Below are 22451 nucleotides of genomic sequence, written 5' to 3' on the forward strand. Positions count from 1 at the left end.
GAGGAGATGTGCAGATGACACGTGCAGATGAGATATGCTGAGGAGATGTGCAGAGGAGATGGACATAGGATATGTGCAGAGGAGATAAACATAGGAGATATGCAGATGAGATGTGCAGAGGAGATGTGCAGAGGTGATGGACAGAGGATATGTGCAGAGGAGATGAACATAGGAGATGTGCAGAGGAGATGTGCAGAGGAGATGAACATAGGAGATGTGCAGAGGAGGTGTGCAGAGGAGGTGTGCAGAGGAGATGAACATAGGAGATGTGCAGAGGAGGTGTGCAGAGGAGGTGTGCAGAGGAGATGAACATAGGAGATGTGCAGAGGAGGTGTGCAGAGGAGGTGTGCAGAGGAGATGTGCAGAGGAGATGTGCAGAGGAGGTGTGCAGAGGAGGAGAGGAGATGTGCAGAGGAGGTGTGCAGAGGAGATGAACATAGGAGGTGTGCAGAGGAGGTGTGCAGAGGAGGTGAACATAGGAGATGTGCAGAGGAGGTGTGCAGAGGAGGTGTGCAGAGGAGGTGAACATAGGAGATGTGCAGAGGAGGTGTGCAGAGGAGGTGAACATAGGAGATGTGCAGAGGAGGTGTGCAGAGGAGATGTGCAGATGAACATAGGAGATGTGCAGAGGAGATGTGCAGAGGAGATGAACATAGGAGATGTGCAGAGGAGGTGTGCAGGGAGATGTGCAGAGGACACATTCAAAGGAGACGTACAGAGGAGACATGCAGAGGAGATGTGCAAAGGACACATGCAGAGGAGATGTGCAGGGAGATGTGCAGAGGAGATATGCATTCAGAGGAGACATAGTACAGAGGAGACATGCAGAGGAGATGTGCAAAGGACACATGCAGAGGAGATAAACATAGGATGCAGAAGATGCAGAGGAGATGTGCAGAGGTGACATAGGATATGTGCAGAGGAGATGATACAAATGAGATGAGATGTGCAGAGTAGATGTGCAGAGAATACGTGCAGAGTAGATGTGCAGAGGAGATGTGCAGAGAGGATGTGCAGAGGATGTGCAGATGTGCAGAGGAGATGTACAGGGAGATGTGCAGAAGAAATGTACAGGGAGATGTGCAGAGGAGATGTGCAGAGGACATGTGCAGGGATATGTGCAGAGGACACGTGAAGAGTAGATGTGCAGAGGAAACATTCAAAGGGGACATACAGAGGACACATGCAGAGGAGATGAGCATAGGAGATGTGCAGAGGAGAGGTGCAGAGGACACACGCAGAGGAGATGTGCAGGGATATGTACAGAGGAGATGTGCAGGGAGATGTGCAGATGAGATGTGCAGAAGTGATGGACCTAGGATATGTGCAGAGGAGATAAACATAGGATATATGCAGATGAGCTGTGCAGAGGAGATGTGCAGAGGTGCTGGACATAGGATATGTGCAGAGGAGATGAACATAGGAGATATGCAGAGTAGATGTGCAGAGGAGATGTGCAGATGAGATGTGCAGAGGAGATAAACATAGGATATATGCAGATGAGATGTGCAGAGGAGATGTGCAGAGGAGATGAACATAGGATATGAGCAGAGGAGATTCACATAGCTTTCGACTCTGTCAATCACCACATCCTCATCGGCAGACTTGACAGCCTTGGTTTCTCAAATGATTGCCTCGCCTGGTTCACCAACTACTTCTCTGATAGAGTTCAGTGTGTCAAATCGGAGGGTCTGCTGTCCGGACCTCTGGCAGTCTCTATGGGGGTGCCACAGGGTTCAATTCTTGGACCGACTCTCTTCTCTGTATACATCAATGAGGTCGCTCTTGCTGCTGGTGAGTCTCTGATCCACCTCTACGCAGACGACACCATTCTGTATACTTCTTTGGACACTGTGTTAACAACCCTCCAGGCAAGCTTCAATGCCATACAACTCTCCTTCCGTGGCCTCCAATTGTTCTTAAATACAAGTAAAACTAAATGCATGCTCTTCAACCGATCGATACCTGCACCTACCCGCCTGTCCAACATCACTACTCTGGACGGCTCTGACTTAGAATACGTGGACAACTACAAATACTTAGGTGTCTGGTTAGACTGTAAACTCTCCTTCCAGACCCATATCAAACATCTCCAATCCAAAGTTAAATCTAGAATTGGCTTCCTATTTTCGCAACAAAGCATCCTTCACTCATGCTGCCAAACATACCCTTGTAAAACTGACCATCCTACCAATCCTCGACTTTGGCGATGTCATTTACAAAATAGCCTCCAATACCCTACTCAACAAATTGGATGCAGTCTATCACAGTGCAATCCGTTTTGTCACCAAAGCCCCATATACTACCCACCATTGCGACCTGTGTGCTCTCGTTGGCTGGCCCTCGCTTCATACTCGTCGCCAAACCCACTGGCTCCATGTCATCTACAAGACCCTGCTAGGTAAAGTCCCCCCTTATCTCAGCTCGCTAGTCACCATAGCATCTCCCACCTGTAGCACACGCTCCAGCAGGTATATCTCTCTAGTCACCCCCAAAACCAATTCTTTCTTTGGCCGCCTCTCCTTCCAGTTCTCTGCTGCCAATGACTGGAACGAACTACAAAAATCTCTGAAACTGGAAACACTTATCTCCCTCACTAGCTTTAAGCACCAACTGTCAGAGCAGCTTACAGATTACTGCACCTGTACATAGCCCACCTATAATTTAGCCCAAAGAACTACCTCTTTTCCAACTGTATTTAATTAATTTATTTATTTTGCTCCTTTGCACCCCATTATTTCTATTTCTACTTTGCACATTCTTCCATTGCAAAACTACCATTCCAGTGTTTTACTTGCTATATTGTATTTACTTTGCCACCATGGCCTTTTTTGCCTTTACCTCCCTTCTCACCTCATTTGCTCACATTGTATATAGACTTGTTTATACTGTATTATTGACTGTATGTTTGTTTCACTCCATGTGTAACTCTGCGTCGTTGTATCTGTCGAACTGCTTTGCTTTATCTTGGCCAGGTCGCAATTGTAAATGAGAACTTGTTCTCAACTTGCCTACCTGGTTAAATAAAGGTTAAATAAAATAAATAAATAAATAAATATGCAGAGGAGATGTGCAGAGGAGATGTGCAGAGGAGATGTGCAGAGGAGATGTGCAGAAGAGATGTGCAGAGGAGATGTGCAGAAGAGATGTGCAGAGGAGATGTGCAGAGGAGATGTGCAGAGGAGATGTGCAGAAGAGATGTGCAGAAGAGATGTGCAGAGGAGATGTGCAGAAGAGATGTGCAGAGGAGATGTGCAGAAGAGATGTGCAGAAGAGATGTGCAGAGGAGATGTGCAGAAGAGATGTGCAGAAGAGATGTGCAGAAGAGATGTGCAGAGGAGATGTGCAGAAGAGATGTGCAGAGGAGATGTGCAGAGGAGATGTGCAGAAGAGATGTGCAGAGGAGATGTGCAGAAGAGATGTGCAGAGGAGATGTGCAGAAGAGATGTGCAGAGGAGATGTGCAGAGGAGATGTGCAGAGGAGATGTGCAGAAGAGATGTGCAGAAGAGATGTGCAGAAGAGATGTGCAGAAGAGATGTGCAGAGAGATGTGCAGAAGAGATGTGCAGAGGAGATGTGCAGAGGAGATGTGCAGAAGAGATGTGCAGAGGAGATGTGCAGAGGAGATGTGCAGAAGAGATGTGCAGAGGAGATGTGCAGAGGAGATGTGCAGAGGAGATGTGCAGAAGAGATGTGCAGAGGAGATGTGCAGAAGAGATGTGCAGAGGAGATTGAGGATAGCAGAGCCAGAAGAGATTCAGCTTGCCCACGGCGATGAAGAAGAGCAGTATAGAGAGAGGAGGAAGAGGAGAGTTTACAGGGTTTGTTATTGGAGGACAGGATGATGGATGGAAAATGTGAGTGTTTGACAGAGAGATCAGTGTGATATTGGTGGATCCAAAGCAGGGGGCAACATGATCCAGTCACAGCTCCTCTCTCCCATCTCATTTCTGCACAGTGTGGGGAAAGAAGGAAACAGACGGGGGAGGTGCAGGGAAAGGTAGAGAACAGGCGCTTGAGAATTGTGAGGCACAGTAAGCTTGTGATGAAAAAGCAGCAATCTTCCATGACCACGATCAAAACTTTATTCTAAATACTATTTTGTTGCTATGTCTATCAAGAGGATTCTATGATGAATAAATTGGGTGGAAATACAAGTCATAATGATACCATGGGGCCAACGCTGTCAGATGGTCTGTGTTCCCTAGACACTGAACCAACACACACCTTTTAACAGAGAGTCTCAGCAGCAGCAGAAGGAGCCAGTAACAGTGAGTCAGGTGCTGGAGCTGTGGATCTGATCTGCTGTCCTAGTTTCCCTGCAGTCCTCCCCAGCAGCACCGTCACACAGCCCAGCTTACATTTATCAATGTGTGTTAGGCACTGGCTTCCGGGTCCCTATACCTACAGATGAGCCCATGTCAGAGGAGAGGAGCAGCCCATCCATCTGCAGAAAACGGCCTGTCCCTGACCCTTCTCTAGTCGAGTTCGGGGATCCACAGCCGCGGCTTTCTGAAGAACTTGAGTGGATATTGAAGGAGAAGTTATATATATATATATATATTCACAGATATATATATATTTACAGACAGAGCATGCACTCTGATGCATTATTCTTCTTCATTTCCACCACACTTTTCCTCTCCCCTCTGTCTCTATCCCCTTTACTCTCTCTCCCCTCTGTCTCTATCCCCTTTACTCTCTCTCCCCTCTGTCTCTATCCCCTTTACTCTCTCTCCCCTCTGTCTCTATCCCCTTTACTCTCTCTCTCCCCTCTGTCTCTATCCCCTTTACTCTCTCTCTCCCCTCTGTCTCTATCCCCTTTACTCTCTCTCTCCCCCCTCTGTCTCTATCCCTTTTACTCTCTCTCCCCTCTGTCTCTATCCCCTTTACTCTCTCTCTCTCCCCTCTGTCTCTATCCCTTTACTCTCTCTCTCCCCTTTACTCTCTCTCTCCCCCTCTGTCTCTATCCCCTTTACTCTCTCTCTCCCCTCTGTCTCTATCCTCTTTACTATCTCTCTCCCCTCTGTCTCTATCCCCTTTACTCTCTCTCTCCCCTCTGTCTCTATCCCCTTTACTCTCTCTCCCCTCTGTCTCTATCCCCTTTACTCTCTCTCTCCCCTCTGTCTCTATCCCCTTTACTCTCTCTCTCCCCTCTGTCTCTATCCCCTTTACTCTCTCTCTCCCCTCTGTCTCTATCCCCTTTACTCTCTCTCCCCTCTGTCTCTATCCCCTTTACTCTCTCTCCCCTCTGTCTCTATCCCCTTTACTCTCTCTCCCCTCTGTCTCTATCCCCTTTACTCTCTCTCTCCCCTCTGTCTCTATCCCCTTTACTCTCTCTCTCCCCTCTGTCTCTATCCCCTTTACTCTCTCTCCCCTCTGTCTCTATCCCCTTTACTCTCTCTCTCCCCTCTGTCTCTATCCCCTTTACTCTCTCTCTCCCCTCTGTCTCTATCCCCTTTACTCTCTCTCTCCCCTCTGTCTCTATCCCCTTTACTCTCTCTCTCCCCTCTGTCTCTATCCCCTTTACTCTCTCTCTCCCCTCTGTCTCTATCCCCTTTACTCTCTCTCTCCCCTCTGTCTCTATCCCCTTTACTCTCTCTCTCCCCTCTGTCTCTATCCCCTTTACTCTCTCTCTCCCCTCTGTCTCTATCCCCTTTACTCTCTCTCTCCCCTCTGTCTCTATCCCCTTTACTCTCTGTCTCTATCCCCTCTCTCCCCTCTGTCTCTATCCCCTTTACTCTCTCTCTCCCCTCTGTCTCTATCCCCTTTACTCTCTCTCTCCCAGAGCATATACAAGTTGGAGTGCTTTAATATGTGGATAAAAAAGAGAGAGACGAAGTTTGTGATGCAATGGATATGTGAGCGGTGATGAAATGGAGATGGATTTGGATGTGGATGAAGGAGATGGGTGACGAGCCTCTTCCTTCTTTCTCTGTCTCTTTTTCTGGCGCTCCCCTCCGTACACCATGGCGCACGGCGCGGCACTTGGATAATTAGTGTGCGTTCATTAATAATGAATTAAAGCGGGCTCTCGGAGCCTGTCAGTGGGCTTCTCGCACTGCCTCATTAATTAAACATCAGAGTTTCTCAGGCTTTTGATTAAAGATAAAGAGGAAGTGGGATGATCAATAGACATCCTTTAGAGCCTGAACAGACATCTCAGCCTGCTGCACCGGGGCTAGCTGGATGACACTCACCATGCCGGTCTGGGTTTTTTAGGAGGGCAGCAGGTTTTGCATGTTCACACTTCACGTGACATCGACAACTTGGTAGGAGGGCCAGTACATTGTAATTGGTTGGATCAGATGTTGAGTCAGTACGCCCCCACACAGGCCCAGGGTTGGGCCGATGCCAGGCTGCCAGAGTGCCAAAGTACCAACCCCTCCTCCTCCTCCTCCTCCTCTCTTTAGGCCTCCAGGGCTCCAGCCATTCAACCCTTCTCTCTCTTTCTCTCTCTCTCTCTCTCTCTCTCTGTCTCTGTCTCTATCTCTCCCCCTCTACCCCGCAGCACCGACAGACTGCAGCAGGGGCTGGTGTCTGAGTGACAGAGTGGCTCTCAACACTGTACCAATAACACCCAGACACACATATACACACACAGAGGTCACACCCCTGCCCCCAGCAGCCACTCATCCTCTGACCAACATACCAACTGACCGACTATAGGAAATAGGAGTTTCATCCCAGAACATCATGACACAACAGATGGCCTCATTCTCTCTGAGTAGGAGGAGAATGAGAACAAAGAGACACTGAATCATCTTCTGACTGACTCAGATCTTCATTAATGGTATGATGGTCTGATAGTAATTGTAAATGATGCTCTGGAGGATTGCGAAGGCTGCCTCCCAATAAGAGTGTTTGGGGCCTCCCGGTGACGCAGTGGTCTAAGGTATCATCATTACAGACACCGGTTCGAACCCAGGCCGTGTCACAACCGGCCTGTGAGCGGGAGTCCCATAGGGTGGCACACAATTTGCCCAGCGTCGTCCGGGTTAGGTGACGGTTTGGCCGGGGGGGCTTTACTTGGCTCATTGTGCTCTAGTGATTCCTTATGGCGGGCCGAGTGCCTGCAGGCTGACTTCGGTTGGCAGTTGAATGGTGTTTCCTCTGACACATTGGTGCGGCTGGCTTCTGGGTTAAGCTTGTGGGTGTTAGGAAGAACGGTTAGGTGGGTCATGTTTCGGAGGATGCATGACTCCACCTTCGCCTCTCCCGAGCCCAGTGGATATCACAAAATTGGGGATCAGAGGAGAGAGAGAGACAGACAGATAGGAGAGAGAGAGAGAGAGAGAGAGACAGACAGATAGGAGAGAGAGAGAGAGAGACAGACAGACAGATAGGAGAGAGAGAGAGAGAGAGAGAGAGAGACAGACAGACAGACAGACAGACAGACAGACAGACAGACAGACAGACAGACAGACAGACAGACAGACAGACAGACAGACAGACAGATAGGAGAGAGAGACAGACAGACAGACAGACAGACAGACAGACAGACAGACAGACAGACAGACAGACAGACAGACAGAGAGAGAGAGAGAGAGAGACAGATAGGAGAGAGAGAGAGAGAGAGAGACAGACAGACAGACAGACAGACAGACAGACAGACAGACAGACAGACAGACAGACAGATAGGAGAGAGAGAGAGAGACAGACAGACAGACAGATAGGAGAGAGAGAGAGAGACAGACAGACAGACAGATAGGAGAGAGAGAGAGACAGACAGATAGGAGAGAGAGAGAGAGACAGACAGACAGATAGGAGAGAGAGAGAGAGAGACATACAGATAGGAGAGAGAGAGAGAGAGAGAGAGAGAGAGAGAGAGAGAGAGAGAGAGAGAGACAGACAGACAGACAGATAGGAGAGAGAGAGAGAGAGAGACAGACAGACAGACAGATAGGAGAGAGAGAGACAGACAGATAGGAGAGAGAGAGAGAGAGAGACAGACAGATAGGAGAGAGGGACTTCAACTCTACAGGTTGCATTCTAAACAACAATAGTTCAGTAGTATTTGTGAATGGTCTAATAAGTAAACTATATATTTTTTTTTGTAGTTCCACCTGACACTCATCAGTCACTTTGTTATGTTTGGTGTTTTGATATTCATGCAATCAGATACCAATAGACTTCCAGTCATTGCGCTAACTCTAGTTAGCATTGGCTCATGAAACTACCTCGAACTTCCTTCATACGGGACACAGAGACATAAAGATGTTGTCTACGAGTAGATAAAGGGCCTCATTACCAAAATCTTGAAGAAAAGACAGTGGTTATTTACATATCCTCTGTAAGTGGTTGAACAGCGATGCTGTGGGATCATTAGAGGCAACTTGTACACTACCATGAGCGGAGGACAACATATTCTCATTTAATCTAGGCCCAAAGCATTCAACCTGGGTGAATATAAAAACCGACTTGATGTATATTCTCAATTGTAATTTGTATGTATATGATTTCAACTGAAATGGCTTACCCCATAGGATATGGGAGATGTTTACTTCCCTTGATGTTTTATAGAGGCTATATAAGCATGTTAAGCCTGTACTCAACCCAAACACATTTGACATTTATTCCCTATCATATCACACCAGCAAAATCATAGGCATAGGATTAGACAAGCATGCAGGCACACACACAGTCTCCTACTGATACTCATCTATGTCGAGACACTTACAGAGGGAATGTCTTGTTGCCATAGCGCCCATTGGCAGTGTGGATGCAGCAAGCCTGACTGAACACCAGAGAAATAGAGGGGGGGGAGGGTTGAGAGAAAGAGAGGGTACAGGGAACGAGAAAGAGAGAGCGAGGGAGGTTCATACTCTGATTGACTCCGGGAATCAGGCACCATGGCGCAATGTTTCATTTGTAAACTGCAGCCATTATACATCAGAGCAGGGAGGAAACGTCCCCCTTTCTATTGCCTCCCTCCATCTCTTTATCCTTCACTCCTCTCTCTAACACATCTCCTGGATTAGAAATGATTCTGATCATGTCTCTTTGGCCAGGGTGTGCAGCCATTTCGAAGCTCATAGCCAATACATTTCACAGGTCTGATCACTGGTCTACAGCTCTGGCCATCCGCACTGAGAGAAATGAACCTGGGTCGTATCATTAAGGACTTAAAGCTCTCATGAACCCAGTCTTTCATACAGCACAGTGTAAACTGATGTTCTGTGTCTGTTCTACAGCGGAGGCCATTACGGTGCATTTAACGCCAGTGTTGCTTCTACTAAGTTCCCGTCAACCGTCTGTGTTTTTCTCCCTCTTACTCTTGATGGAACAACAGCAGAATGCGATAGCTAGCAGAGGAGATGAGACAGACATTTTGGCAGTGTTATTTAGCCGCCACTCGGATTGAGTAAAAAACGGAGGCTCAGGTTGTGACGGCTGTCCTTATCTTGTCATGAGCAGAATTGTTTCAGTGAGAGAGAGCGATATTACCACAACACTGGGGAGGCTGCCTTCCCCCGTCTGTTCCATTTGTCTCCACCACTTTCCATTCAGCTCTCGAGTTGGGTTTTCATCTCCCTCTGTCATCTCTCTCAGAATCAACATTTCATTTCTGCACCCTCTCTCTCTCCCGCTCCCCTACCCGCTCTCTCGCTCCCTCTCTCTCTCCATCTCTCCTATCCTCACCTCTAGATGAATATAGATCTCTCTATCCGATCCAAATAAGACCTTCCTGGCTTGACAGTCGTCCATCCGTCCTTCAGTTGCACCAGATCTCCAAGTGAGACAAGGTGCAGAATGGCGAATGTTAGGCTAAGTTGTATTTTAGTCAGACCTATCCAGAGCACTGTCTTCGTTCCACAGTACTTCATTCTATCTCCTTTATCTGTGCTGGTATGACAATAATCCTGGAAATACCCGATGGGAGAGAAACTGAACCAGTGGACTGATAGAAAACGAAGGAACTAAGGAGTTCATTACTGGGGGATATTGTATAGTAGGGGCCTGTCTCTCTCACACGGACAGAGAGAGACAGAAACCCAGGGTGTAGCATCATACACAGTAAGGCTTGTAAGGCCCTGGGTTCTCTGCTCAAGATGAACCCTGGAGATCCTTCAATAAACAGCCGACCGAGGTTTAATCAATGGCGTGTTCTAGTCCTTGTGCACTGCACTGTACATGCATCCACCAGCTCAGATATGCCAGTACCACACAGTGGATGGTGCAGCTCTCTCACTATTGTTTTCCTTCAGAATGAAGAAGTATTTAGCTACTACAATGAGCAACACAGGATGAATGGAAATCTCTTCTTTGTTGAGTGACTTGTTGGAAGAAGCGTTATGGAATGTGGGTGTCTTGAGAGAGTTGTGTAGGAAACGGTGCATTGTCTTGGCTGTTTGTCCCTCTCCTTTCGGTCTACTTAAATTGGTGCATCTGTCAACAAAAGCAGCAGGAAACCTCTAGTGTGTTTGGCTGGCTCTGGAAAAACACCAGTCAACGGTACACAACTTACACTGTGATTTGGACATCACTTTGTATTAATAGAATCAACTCTGCAGGAGCACAATGGATGTGGGAAGCCGAAGGTCTTTCAAGGCTTGATGACAGGTGATCAATGAGACTGTGTGGGATTGTTGTTGTCATTAAGGCCTAAATGAGTCTGCATTCCTGTTCACTGTGTAGACGTAAGGCCACCCACCCAGCCGTGAGTCTTGTGCCTGAGCCAGAATAGGCTTAGAAACATGCCTCTGAATTGTGAAAAGACAGACCTGTTTGTCTCTTCTCTGTCTGACTAAAGCATGTAGCTGTACGTGTTAAAACGGTGTTGTTTTAAATCGCCTCACGTCGCCTCGCTGGATCCCACTGAGACTTTTCTACTGCACTTTTTCTTCTTCTTTATTGAATTGAATGACCAAACGGCGCGGATGCCATGGCGTTTGGAGGGAAATAAATGACTGTATTGATTTGATCCATTCCTTGACATGCCAGGTAGTAAATGACATTGTCGAATAACCCTCCAACCGGCAGGGAGCGTGAGTGCAGCGGGGGATATTATTGGCTGATTCGATAAAGGAACTAAGGAACTCCTGGTGGTATTATTTTGAAGGGTCTGAGGATGTCATGTGAAACCTATTCATTGTGCAGACAGAGCAGAAAAGCCAGTGAACTAAAATAAATAAAAGGAGCCGTCAACCATAATAACATATTCAGGAAAGTCTGACAGGGTCATTCAGGTCATAGAAGCATCTCCTTTAATCCTTCACTGAGCTCAGCCCAATGTTTATTAATGTGTGAGTGGCTCTTATGTACTCTCCCCTCCACACATACGTGTTCGCACTGAGCTATTGACTGGCCACGCTTCTTTCTCTGTCTCGGCACCACTCTTTCACACTCTCCTCCCCATCTCTTTGTCTCACCCATTTCCAACCATTTTCTTTATTTTTCCTCTTTCCCACCGTACTTCTTTCCTCTTTTTCCTTCCTTCCTTCCTTCCTTCCTTCCTTCCTTCCTTCCTTCCTTCCTTCCTTCCTTCCTTCCTTCCTTCCTTCCTTCCTTCCTTCCTTCCTTCCTTCCTTCCTTCCTTCCTTCCTTCCTTCCTTCCTTCCTTCCTGCCTGCCTGCCTTCCTTCCTTCCTTCCTTCCTTCCTTCCTTCCTTCCTTCCTTCCTTCCTTCCTTACTTACTTACTTACTTTCTTCTCACACACAATCTCTCTCTCTCTCTCTCTCTCTCTCTCTCTCTCTCTCTCTCTCTCTCTCTCTCTCTCTCTCTCTCCTTCCCCCTCGCTCTCTCTCGTTCTCCCCTCGCTCTCTCTCTCTCATTCTCCCTCCCTCGCTCTCTCTCTCTCCCTCCCTTTCTCTTTCTCTCTCTCGCCCTTCTTCTCTTTCACCCCCCCTCTCTCTGTCTGAACATGTGTATGACTATTGCTCTCTGTGAATGGCTGCTGCTACAGCTTTATCAGTCTATTCTTCAGTTATGCCTTAATATGTCCCTGAGTTCTCATCTCCCTAGCAACAGGCTCAGTTAACACTAAACCTGGATTCAATATTTTCCGTTTTTCATATATCAGCCCCCGTCCACCCCCCTACACTCAACCTTCCTGTCAAGACTGACTGACATCTATAACCCCCTACACACACACACACACACACACACACACACCCTTTGATATCACTAGAACAGTCCACTCCCAACCCACCCACCCAGATTTGCCCAGCGTAACCCAATCTCTCTGTAGTAAACAGCACAGAGGGGCTGTAAGGAACTGTGAGCAGAGAGAGGAGAGGATAAGCGGGCAATTAAACTGTCAGCTAGAGAGAGAGAAAGAGGAATGAGAAATCTTAACAAAGTCCTGCGAAATAAACTTTTCACCACCGCCACCAAACCTCCCAGCACAAATCGTATCACACCAACACAGAAAATAATGCATTATTAGACAGATGGAAATGGTTTGCCCGGGATGCTAGACAGGATGCTAGACAGCAACGGGATGCTAGACAGAGAGAGAAGGACAATATTTGAAAGATATGTGAAGATGCAAGATCCTGTCAGACAGAAAATGATAAATAGAGAATAAAGGGGTAAAGAGAGACAGCGAGAGAGAGAGAGATGAGGAGAGAGATGAGGAGAGAGATGGAGAGAGAGAGGGAGATCGGGAGAGAGATGGAGAGAGAGGAGAGAGAGAGAGAGACGAGAGAGAGAGAGGAGAGAGATGGAGAGAGAGGGAGATGGAGAGAGAGGAGAGAGATGGAGAGAGATGGAGAGAGAGGGAGAGAGGAGAGAGATGGAGATGGAGAGAGAGAGGAGAGAGATGGAGAGAGAGGGAGAGAGGAGAGAGATGGAGAGAGAGGAGAGAGATGGAGAGAGAGGGAGATGGCGAGAGAGGAGAGAGATGGAGAGAGAGGGAGATGGGGAGAGAGAGGGAGATGGAGAGAGAGGAGAGAGCGAGAGGAGAGAGAGAGGGAGATGGAGAGAGAGGGTGAGAGAGAGAGAAAGAGAGGAGAGAGAGAGGGAGAGAGAGAGAGAGGGAGATGAGAGAGAGAGAGAGAGAGAGAGAGAGAGAGAGAGATGGAGAGAGAGAGAGAGAGAGAGAGAGAGAGAGAGAGAGAGAGAGAGAGAGAGAGAGAGAGAGAGAGAGAGAGAAAGAGAGATGAAGGGAGAGAGAGAGATGGAGAGAGAGGAGAGATGGAGATAGAGGGAGAGAGTAGAGATGGAGAGAGAGATGGAGAGAGAGAGAGAGAGAGATGGAGAGAGAGGGAGAGAGAGAGAGATGGAGAGAGAGAAGAGAGATGGAGAGAGAGGGAGATGGAAAGAGAGGAGAGAGATGGAGAGAGAGAGAGAGAGAGAGAGATGGAGAGAGAGGGAGATGGAGAGAGAGGAGAGAGCGAGAGAGGAGAGAGAGAGGAGATGGAGAGAGAGGGGAGAGAGAGAGAAAGAGAGGAGAGAGAGAGGGAGATGGAGAGAGAGGAGAGAGAGCGGATGAGATGAGAGAGAGAGAGAGAAAGGAGATGAAGGAGAGAGAGAGAGAGAGAGAGAGAGAGAGAGAGAGAGAGAGAGAGAGAGAGAGAGAGAGAGAGAGAGAGAGAGAGAGAGAGCCATCACAGCAGCAAGATTAGTGACCTGTTGCCACAAGAAAAGGTCAACCAGTGAAGAACAAACACCATTGTAAATACAACCCATATTTTATTTATTTTCCCTTGTGTTCTTTGACCATTTGTACATTGTTACAACACTGTATATATATATATATATATATATATATATATATATATATATATATATATGTATAATATGACATTTGTAATGTCTTTATTGTTTTGAAATTTCTGTATGTGTAATATTGTGTATATTATCTACTTGTTTTAGCAATGTTAACATATGTTTCCCATGCCAATAAAGCCCCTTTGAGAGAGCGAGCGAGAGGGAGATGGAGAGAGAGACAGAGAGAGAGACAAAAAGAGAGAAATAGAGACAGAGAGACGGAGAGAGAAAGAGAGAGCGAGAGACAGAGAGACGGAGAGAGAAAGAGAGAGCGAGAGACAGGGAGAGAGACAGAGACAGAGACAGAGAGACAGAGAGAGGGAGAGAGAGAGACCGAAAGAAAGACAAATTTAATAATAATAATAATAATAACAAACAGAGAGAGAGAGAGAGGGAGAGAGAGAGAGAGAGAGAGAGAGAGAGAGATGGAGAGAGAGTGAAGATATGTGAAAATGAGAGATCTTGTCAGATAGCAAAGGATAAATAGAGATAAAGGGGTAAAGAGAGACAGATGGAGAGAGAGACTGAGAGAGAGAGAGATGTGTATGGTGGCGCTGTCAGCCCCCCACCCTGATTAACATGCCTGTCAGTTCTGGTGTGGAAGAATCAAGCCAGCCACATTCAGAGCTGGGAGTTATGCCTGCTACTCACAGATAGATATGTGGGTGCGCCTGTGTATGTGTTAGTAGTTGTGCATGTGTGTGTAATTGTGCTTCTGTGTGTTTGCATTCCCAGTGTTGTCTTTGTGTACATGATAGACAATTATGACGTTACTTGATTAACACAATGCATGGGTGTTCCCAGTGTACTTGTGTACTTTATGTACTATACTTGTGAATCGTTTGAATCTTGACATTCATTCTACCTGAACGACAGGGATACAGACAGGAAGGCAGAGGCAGACAAGACTGCACACTCTTCTATTGAAGTAGATACTGGGGAATTGATCTCACTAAATTGGATGAGCAGGTGGCTGATTTCTGGAGAAAGAGAAATAGAGAGAGTCGGGAGAGAGACAGAAAGAGAGAGGGGAGAGAAAGGGACAGATACAGGGAAGTGATAGAGAGACAGAAAGAGAGAGGGGAGAGAAAGGGACAGATACGGGGAAGTGATAGAGAGATTCAGAAAGGGAGAGGGGTGAGAAAGGGACAGATACAGGGAAGTGATAGAGAGACAGAAAGGGAGAGGGGAGAGAAAGGGACAGATACAGGGAAGTGATACAGAGACAGAAAGGGAGAGAGGAGAGAAAGGGACAGATACAGGGAAGTGATAGAGAGACAGAAAGAGAGAGAGAGGGGAGAGAAAGGGACAGATACGGGGAAGTGATAGAGAGACAGAAAGGGAGAGGGGAGAGAAAGGGACAGATACAGGGAAGTGATAGAGAGACAGAAAGGGAGAGGGGAGAGAAAGGGACAGATACAGGGAAGTGATAGAGAGACAGAAAGGGAGAGGGGAGAGAAAGGGACAGATACGGGGAAGTGATAGAGAGATTCAGAAAGGGAGAGGGGAGAGAAAGGGACAGATACAGGGAAGTGATAGAGAGACAGAAAGGGAGAGGGGAGAGAAAGGGACAGATACAGGGAAGTGATAGAGAGACAGAAAGGGAGAGGGGAGAGAAAGGGACAGATACAGGGAAGTGATAGAGAGACAGAAAGGGAGAGGGAGAGAAAGGACAGATACGGGAAGTGATAGAGAGACAGAAAGGAGAGGGGAGAGAAAGGGACAGATACAGGGAAGTGATAGAGAGATTCAGAAAGGGAGAGGGGAGAAAGGGACAGATACAGGGAAGTGATAGAGAGACAGAAAGGGAGGGGAGAGAAAGCAGATACAGGGAAGTGATAGAGAGACAGAAAGGGAGAGGGGAGAGAAAGGGACAGATACAGGGAAGTGATAGAGAGATTCAGAAAGGAGAGGGAGAGAAAGGGACAGATACAGGGAAGTGATAGAGGGGAGAAAGCAGAAAGGAAGTGAGAGAGACAGAAAGGGAGAAGGGACAGATACAGGGAAGTGATAGAGAGACAGAAAGGGAGAGGGAAGAGAAAGGGACAGATACAGGGAAGTGATAGAGAGATTCAGAAAGGAGAGGGAGAGAAAGGGACAGATACAGGGAAGTGATAGAGAGATTCAGAAAGGAGAGGGGAGAGAAAGGGACAGATACAGGGAAGTGATAGAGAGACAGAAAGGGAGAGGGGAGAGAAAGGGACAGATACAGGGAAGTGATAGAGAGATTCAGAAAGGGAGAGGGGAGAGAAAGGGACAGATACAGGGAAGTGATAGAGAGACAGAAAGGGAGAGGGGAGAGAAAGGGACAGATACAGGGAAGTGATAGAGAGACAGAAAGGGAGAGGGGAGAGAAAGGGACAGATACAGGGAAGTGATAGAGAGACAGAAAGGGAGAGGGGAGAGAAAGGGACAGATACGGGGAAGTGATAGAGAGATTCAGAAAGGGAGAGGAGAGAGGGACAGATACAGAAAGGAGACAGAAAGGGAGAGGGGAGAGAAAGGGACAGATACAGGGAAGTGATAGAGAGACAGAAAGGAGAGGGGAGAGAAAGGGACAGATACAGGGAAGTGATAGAGAGATTCAGAAAGGGAGAGGGGAGAGAAAGGGACAGATACGGGAAGTGATAGAGAGACAGAAAGGGAGAGGGGAGAGAAAGGGACAGATACAGGGAAGTGAACGACAGATTCAGAAAGGAGAGGGGAGAGAAAGGACAGATACAGGAAGTGATAGAGAGACAGAAAGGGAGGGAGAGAAAGGGACAGATACAGGGAAGTGATAGAGAGACAGAAAGGAGAGGGGAGAGAAAGGGACAGATACAGGGAAGTGATAGAGAGACAGAAAGGGAGAGGGAGAGAAAGGGACAGATACAGGGAAGTGATAGAGACATTCAGAAAGGGAGAGGGGAGAGAAAGGGACAGATACGGGGAAGTGATAGAGAGACAGAAAGGAGAGGGGAGAGAAAGGACAGATACAGGGAAGTGATAGAGAAATTCAGAAAGGAGAGGGGAGAGAAAGGGACAGATACAGGGAAGTGATAGAGAGATTCAGAAAGGGAGAGGGGAGAGAAAGGGACAGATACGGGGAAGTGATAGAGAGATTCAGAAAGGGAGAGGGGAGAGAAAGGGACAGATACAGGGAAGTGATAGAGAGATTCAGAAAGAGAGAGGGGAGAGAAAGGGACAGATACAGGGAAGTGATAGAGAGATTCAGAAAGGGAGAGGGGTGAGAAAGGGACAGATACAGGGAAGTGATAGAGAGACAGAAAGGGAGAGGGGAGAGAAAGGGACAGATACGGGAAGTGATAGAGAGACAGAAAGGGAGAGGGGAGAAAGGGACAGATACAGGGAAGTGATAGAGAGATTCAGAAAGGAGAGGGAGAGAAAGGGACAGATACAGGGAAGTGATAGAGAGACAGAAAGGGAGAGGGGAGAGAAAGGACAGATACAGGGAAGTGATAGAGAGACAGAAAGGGAGAGGGGAGAGAAAGGGACAGATACGGGAAGTGATAGAGAGATTCAGAAAGGGAGAGAGGAGAGAAAGGGACAGATACAGGGAAGTGATAGAGAGACAGAAAGGAGAGAGGGAGAGAAAGCGAGATACGGGAAATAGGAGACAGAAAGGGGAGGGGAGAGAAAGGGACAGATACAGAAGTGATAGAGAGACAGAAAGGGAGAGGGGAGAGAAAGGGACAGATACAGGGAAGTGATAGAGAGATTCAGAAAGGGAGGGGAGAGAAAGGACAGATACAGGAAGTGATAGAAGATTCAGAAAGAGAGAGGGGAGAAAAGGGACAGATACAGGGAAGTGATAGAGAGACAGAAAGGGAGAGGGGAGAGAAAGGGACAGATACAGGGAAGTGATAGAGAGATTCAGAAAGGGAGAGGGGAGAGAAAGGGACAGATACAGGGAAGTGATAGAGAGACAGAAAGGGAGAGGGGAGAGAAAGGGACAGATACAGGGAAGTGATAGAGAGACAGAAAGGGAGAGGGGAGAGAAAGGGACAGATACAGGGAAGTGATAGAGAGACAGAAAGGGAGAGGGGAGAGAAAGGGACAGATACAGGGAAGTGATAGAGAGATTCAGAAAGGGAGAGGGGAGAGAAAGGGACAGATACAGGGAAGTGATAGAGAGACAGAAAGGGAGAGGGAGAGAAAGGGACAGATACAGGGAAGTGATAGAGAGACAGAAAGGAGAGGGGAGAGAAAGGGACAGATACAGGGAAGTGATAGAGAGATTCAGAAAGGAGAGGGGTGAGAAAGGGACAGATACAGGGAAGTGATAGAGAGACAGAAAGGGAGAGGGGAGAGAAAGGGACAGATACAGGGAAGTGATAGAGAGATTCAGAAAGGGAGAGGGGAGAGAAAGGGACAGATACAGGGAAGTGATAGAGAGACAGAAAGGGAGAGGGGAGAGAAAGGGACAGATACGGGAAGTGATAGAGAGATTCAGAAAGGGAGAGGGGAGAGAAAGGGACAGATACAGGGAAGTGATAGAGAGACAGAAAGGAGAGGGAGAGAAAGGGACAGATACAGGGAAGTGATAGAGAGAGAAAGGAGAGGGGAGAGAAAGGGACAGATACAGGGAAGTGATAGAGAGACAGAAAGGGAGAGAGGAGAGAAAGGGACAGATACAGGGAAGTGATAGAGAGGAAAGGGAGAGGGGAGAGAAAGGACAGATACAGGGAAGTGATAGAGAGACAGAAAGGGAGAGGGGAGAGAAAGGGACAGATACAGGGAAGTGATAGAGAGATTCAGAAAGGGAGAGGGGAGAGAAAGGGACAGATACAGGGAAGTGATAGAGAGACAGAAAGGGAGAGGGGAGAGAAAGGGACAGATACAGGGAAGTGATAGAGAGACAGAAAGGGAGAGGGGAGAGAAAGGGACAGATACAGGGAAGTGATAGAGAGATTCAGAAAGGGAGAGGGGAGAGAAAGGGACAGATACAGGGAAGTGATAGAAAGACAGAAAGGGAGAGGGGAGAGAAAGGGACAGATACAGGGAAGTGATAGAGAGACAGAAAGGGAGAGGGGAGAGAAAGGGACAGATACAGGGAAGTGATAGAGAGATTCAGAAAGGGAGAGGGGAGAGAAAGGGACAGATATGGGGAAGTGATAGAGAGACAGAAAGGGAGAGGGGAGAGAAAGGGACAGATACAGGGAAGTGATAGAGAGATTCAGAAAGGGAGAGGGGAGAGAAAGGGACAGATACGGGGAAGTGATAGAGAGACAGAAAGGGAGAGGGGAGAGAAAGGGACAGATACAGGGAAGTGATAGAGAGATTCAGAAAGGGAGAGGGGAGAGAAAGGGACAGATATGGGGAAGTGATAGAGAGACAGAAAGGGAGAGGGGAGAGAAAGGGACAGATACAGGGAAGTGATAGAGAGACAGAAAGGGAGAGGGGAGAGAAAGGGACAGATACAGGGAAGTGATAGAGAGACAGAAAGGGAGAGAGGAGAGAAAGGGACAGATACAGGGAAGTGATAGAGAGATTCAGAAAGGGAGAGGGGAGAGAAACGGACAGATACGGGGAAGTGATAGAGAGACAGAAAGAAAGAGGGGAGAGAAAGGGACAGATACAGGGAAGTCATAGAGAGACAGAAAGGGAGAGGGGAGAGAAAGGGACAGATACAGGGAAGTGAACGACAGGGGGGGAGCAGATGGGGGGGGAGCAGATGGACAAATAATCTGCTGAATAAATATGTGTGTCCAGGATAGTGTCTGATTGCATGTGTAGGGGTCGTCAGACTGCCTGCAGCAAAGGGCTATGCTGTGTTTGATGTGAAGGGATGTATCTATCTATATATCGCTCTATCGCTCTACCACTCTATCACTATCGTTCTGCTTTACCATGGTGCTGTGACTGTCTCACCCGGTGAGGGAGGAGGATATCCTGCATTTCTATTTCGTTTATGTCTCCAACCAGACAGTCAGAAATTGGAATTGCTTTTAGATATTGTTTTTGATGAGGCGTGAGAGTGACATTTCTCCTGAGCTGATTTCCTCCTGGAATATGCTGTTACAGTCTGATCTGAGATGTGGAAGACAGAGAAAGAGAGGATTGCTGCTGTTACCCATCAACTCAGTTGCGATACTGACCACATTCAACTTATATTTGCGTGTTCTGCTAGCCTTGCAGTTGTGTTCTTCTTTCCCGACCATTAGGCAGGTTTCTTCTTATCATGTTCATTTGGTGCTGAAGGCCTAACAGTACTGCAGTCATCAGGTTCACCCTGGTCTACAGTCAGGAAAGGAGAGGAAGGAGAAAAGGGAAGATGAGGAGGTTTGGTAGAACTAGAAAAATACCATTAGTATACTGAGGTGTCATTCTGAATCCCACAATGTCTACAGCCCTGCCTCTCTTTCTCCCTCTCTCATTCCCTTCTTCTCCCGCTCTCTCTCGCTTTCCCCTCTATCTCCCCCTTCTGACGTCTCCTCCCCCTCCAAATAGAACAGAGGAAATGCTTACCTTGACATGCTCCCTCCCTCCCTCCCTCTGACAGGCCGAGACCCAGACCATAGTTTCCATTACAATAAATCCATCTTCCCTCGTGATTCACGGAGGCTGGATGAGAACAAGTTGGGGTATTACATTTCCCAGTCTATTTCTGTAAGACAACACATGGCCTCAGGGGGATTTTAGGAGAATAATCCCATCAAGGTTGGTTGTGTGTGATGCTCAACCAATAGGCAGGTTTCTCTAGTATTCTAACAGGCTGGAGAGCTAGTCGTCTGAGTTTATAGACGCTCACGGTGATGGATGCTATGGTTGTACTCTCTGTCACTCCAACGGGTGATGGATGCTATGGTTGTACTCTCTGTCACTCCAACGGGTGATGGATGCTATGGTTGTACTCTCTGTCACTCCAACGGGTGATGGATGCTATGGTTGTATGGATGCTATGGTTGTACTCTCTGTCACTCCAACGGGTGATGGATGCTATGGTTGTACTCTCTGTCACTCCAATGGGTGATGGATGCTATGGTTGTACTCTCTGTCACTCCAACGGGTGATGGATGCTATGATGCTATGATGGATGCTATGGTTGTACTCTCTGTCACTCCAACGGGTGATGGATGCTATGGTTGTACTCTCTGTCACTCCAACGGGTGATGGATGCTATGGTTGTACTCTCTGTCACTCCAACGGGTGATGGATGCTATGGTTGTACTCTCTGTCACTCCAACGGGTGATGGATGCTATGGTTGTACTCTCTGTCACTCCAATGGGTGATGGATGCTATGGTTGTACTCTCTGTCACTCCAACGGGTGATGGATGCTATGGTTGTACTCTCTGTCACTCCAACGGGTGATGGATGCTATGGTTGTACTCTCTGTCACTCTCTGTCAAACGGGTGATGGATGATGGATGTCACTCCAATGGGTGATGGATGCTATGGTTGTACTCTCTGTCACTCCAATGGGTGATGGATGCTATGGTTGTACTCTCTGTCACTCCAACGGGTGATGGATGCTATGGTTGTACTCTCTGTCACTCCAACGGGTGATGGATGCTATGGTTGTACTCTCTGTCACTCCAACGGGTGATGGATGCTATGGTTGTACTCTCTGTCACTCCAACGGGTTGTTATTTTACTTCTACTGCGTGAAGTAGTTTGTATTTCCTGATTTATGTGTAATTTGCGACCCCACTCTCGATCCCTGTCCTGCTGATGATAGCTATAATCTGGGCCGGGGTTAAAGGTCAGGTCCCATTTATCTATAGTTGTGATGTGTTTATGTCTCTGTGACAGAACATGTGGTCATAATGGATGTATGGATCACCAGGTTGAAACGTTGTCATAACACTCTTTTTATCTGATCAGCTTTTACAGATGTCTGTTACCAATCCCTATTCCAGACATTCTCAGACAATGGCGTATTCTTCCTGGCTAGTGCTGCTGCCCCACACACTTCTTCGTCTCAGCCTCTCAGTAGGTGTAATGATGATGAGTGAGGAGGTTCGTGGGAGTGACATAGGGCCTGGAGGTACAGCTCCAGTCATACCTGCAGATATAACTCCTTCATCAACAGTAAGCACATATATAGGACTTTTGTACTCCGCCAAGCACGGCTCTGCAGTTCTGTCTGCTCAGTGCTCAACTCACACCCTCAATAGTGAGATATATTGTTCCAAGATAATAAGATGAATGCTGAAGGGTAATGCCTTCTGACTGTAATGCGTAGAAACTAAAGATATGTTCTGGGCAATGCTGCTAATATAAAGAGTGATGTAGCCATGCTGTAAGAGGTAATATAGATCTCACTCCATAAATAAACATAGCTATGTTACCATCACTTGTGCAAGTGAAATGGCTGTGTCCAAAGACGACACTCTAAGAATGTGGTCAAAGTGACCGTGTGTCTGGTGGTGTTACGGTACGTGTGTCTTCTCTACGGTTCCAAACCAGAGACAGAAAGTCTAGAGCACAGCCCTGCAGTCGCATCAGTCTTCATGCAAACAGCCATGTTTTGGTTGATTGGACTGGAATCCGGCAGTTTTACATGAGGCGTGAGTGACTGGAATCCTGCAGTGTTTTTACATGAGGCGCGAGTGACTGGAATCCTGCAGTGTTTTTACATGAGGTGTGAGTGACTGGAATCCTGCAGTGTTTTGTTTTTACATGAGGTGTGAGTGAATCCTGCAGTGTTTTTACATGGTGAGTGACTGGAATCCTGTTTTTACATGAGGCGTGAGTGTTTTTACATGAGGCGTGAGTGACTGGAATCCTGCAGT

At 47.4% G+C, this 22451-nt stretch overlaps 1 protein-coding gene across 5 annotated transcripts in view; it reads left to right on the forward strand.

Annotated features, from left to right (window-relative positions):
- The window catches only part of LOC118359206 (semaphorin-6B-like), a 150629-nt gene that overhangs the window by 47032 nt on the left and 81146 nt on the right, over positions 1 to 22451 (forward strand). The window lies entirely within an intron of this gene.

This window comes from Oncorhynchus keta, chromosome 26, assembly GCF_023373465.1.
Source record: "Oncorhynchus keta strain PuntledgeMale-10-30-2019 chromosome 26, Oket_V2, whole genome shotgun sequence".
NCBI lineage: Eukaryota > Metazoa > Chordata > Actinopteri > Salmoniformes > Salmonidae > Oncorhynchus > Oncorhynchus keta.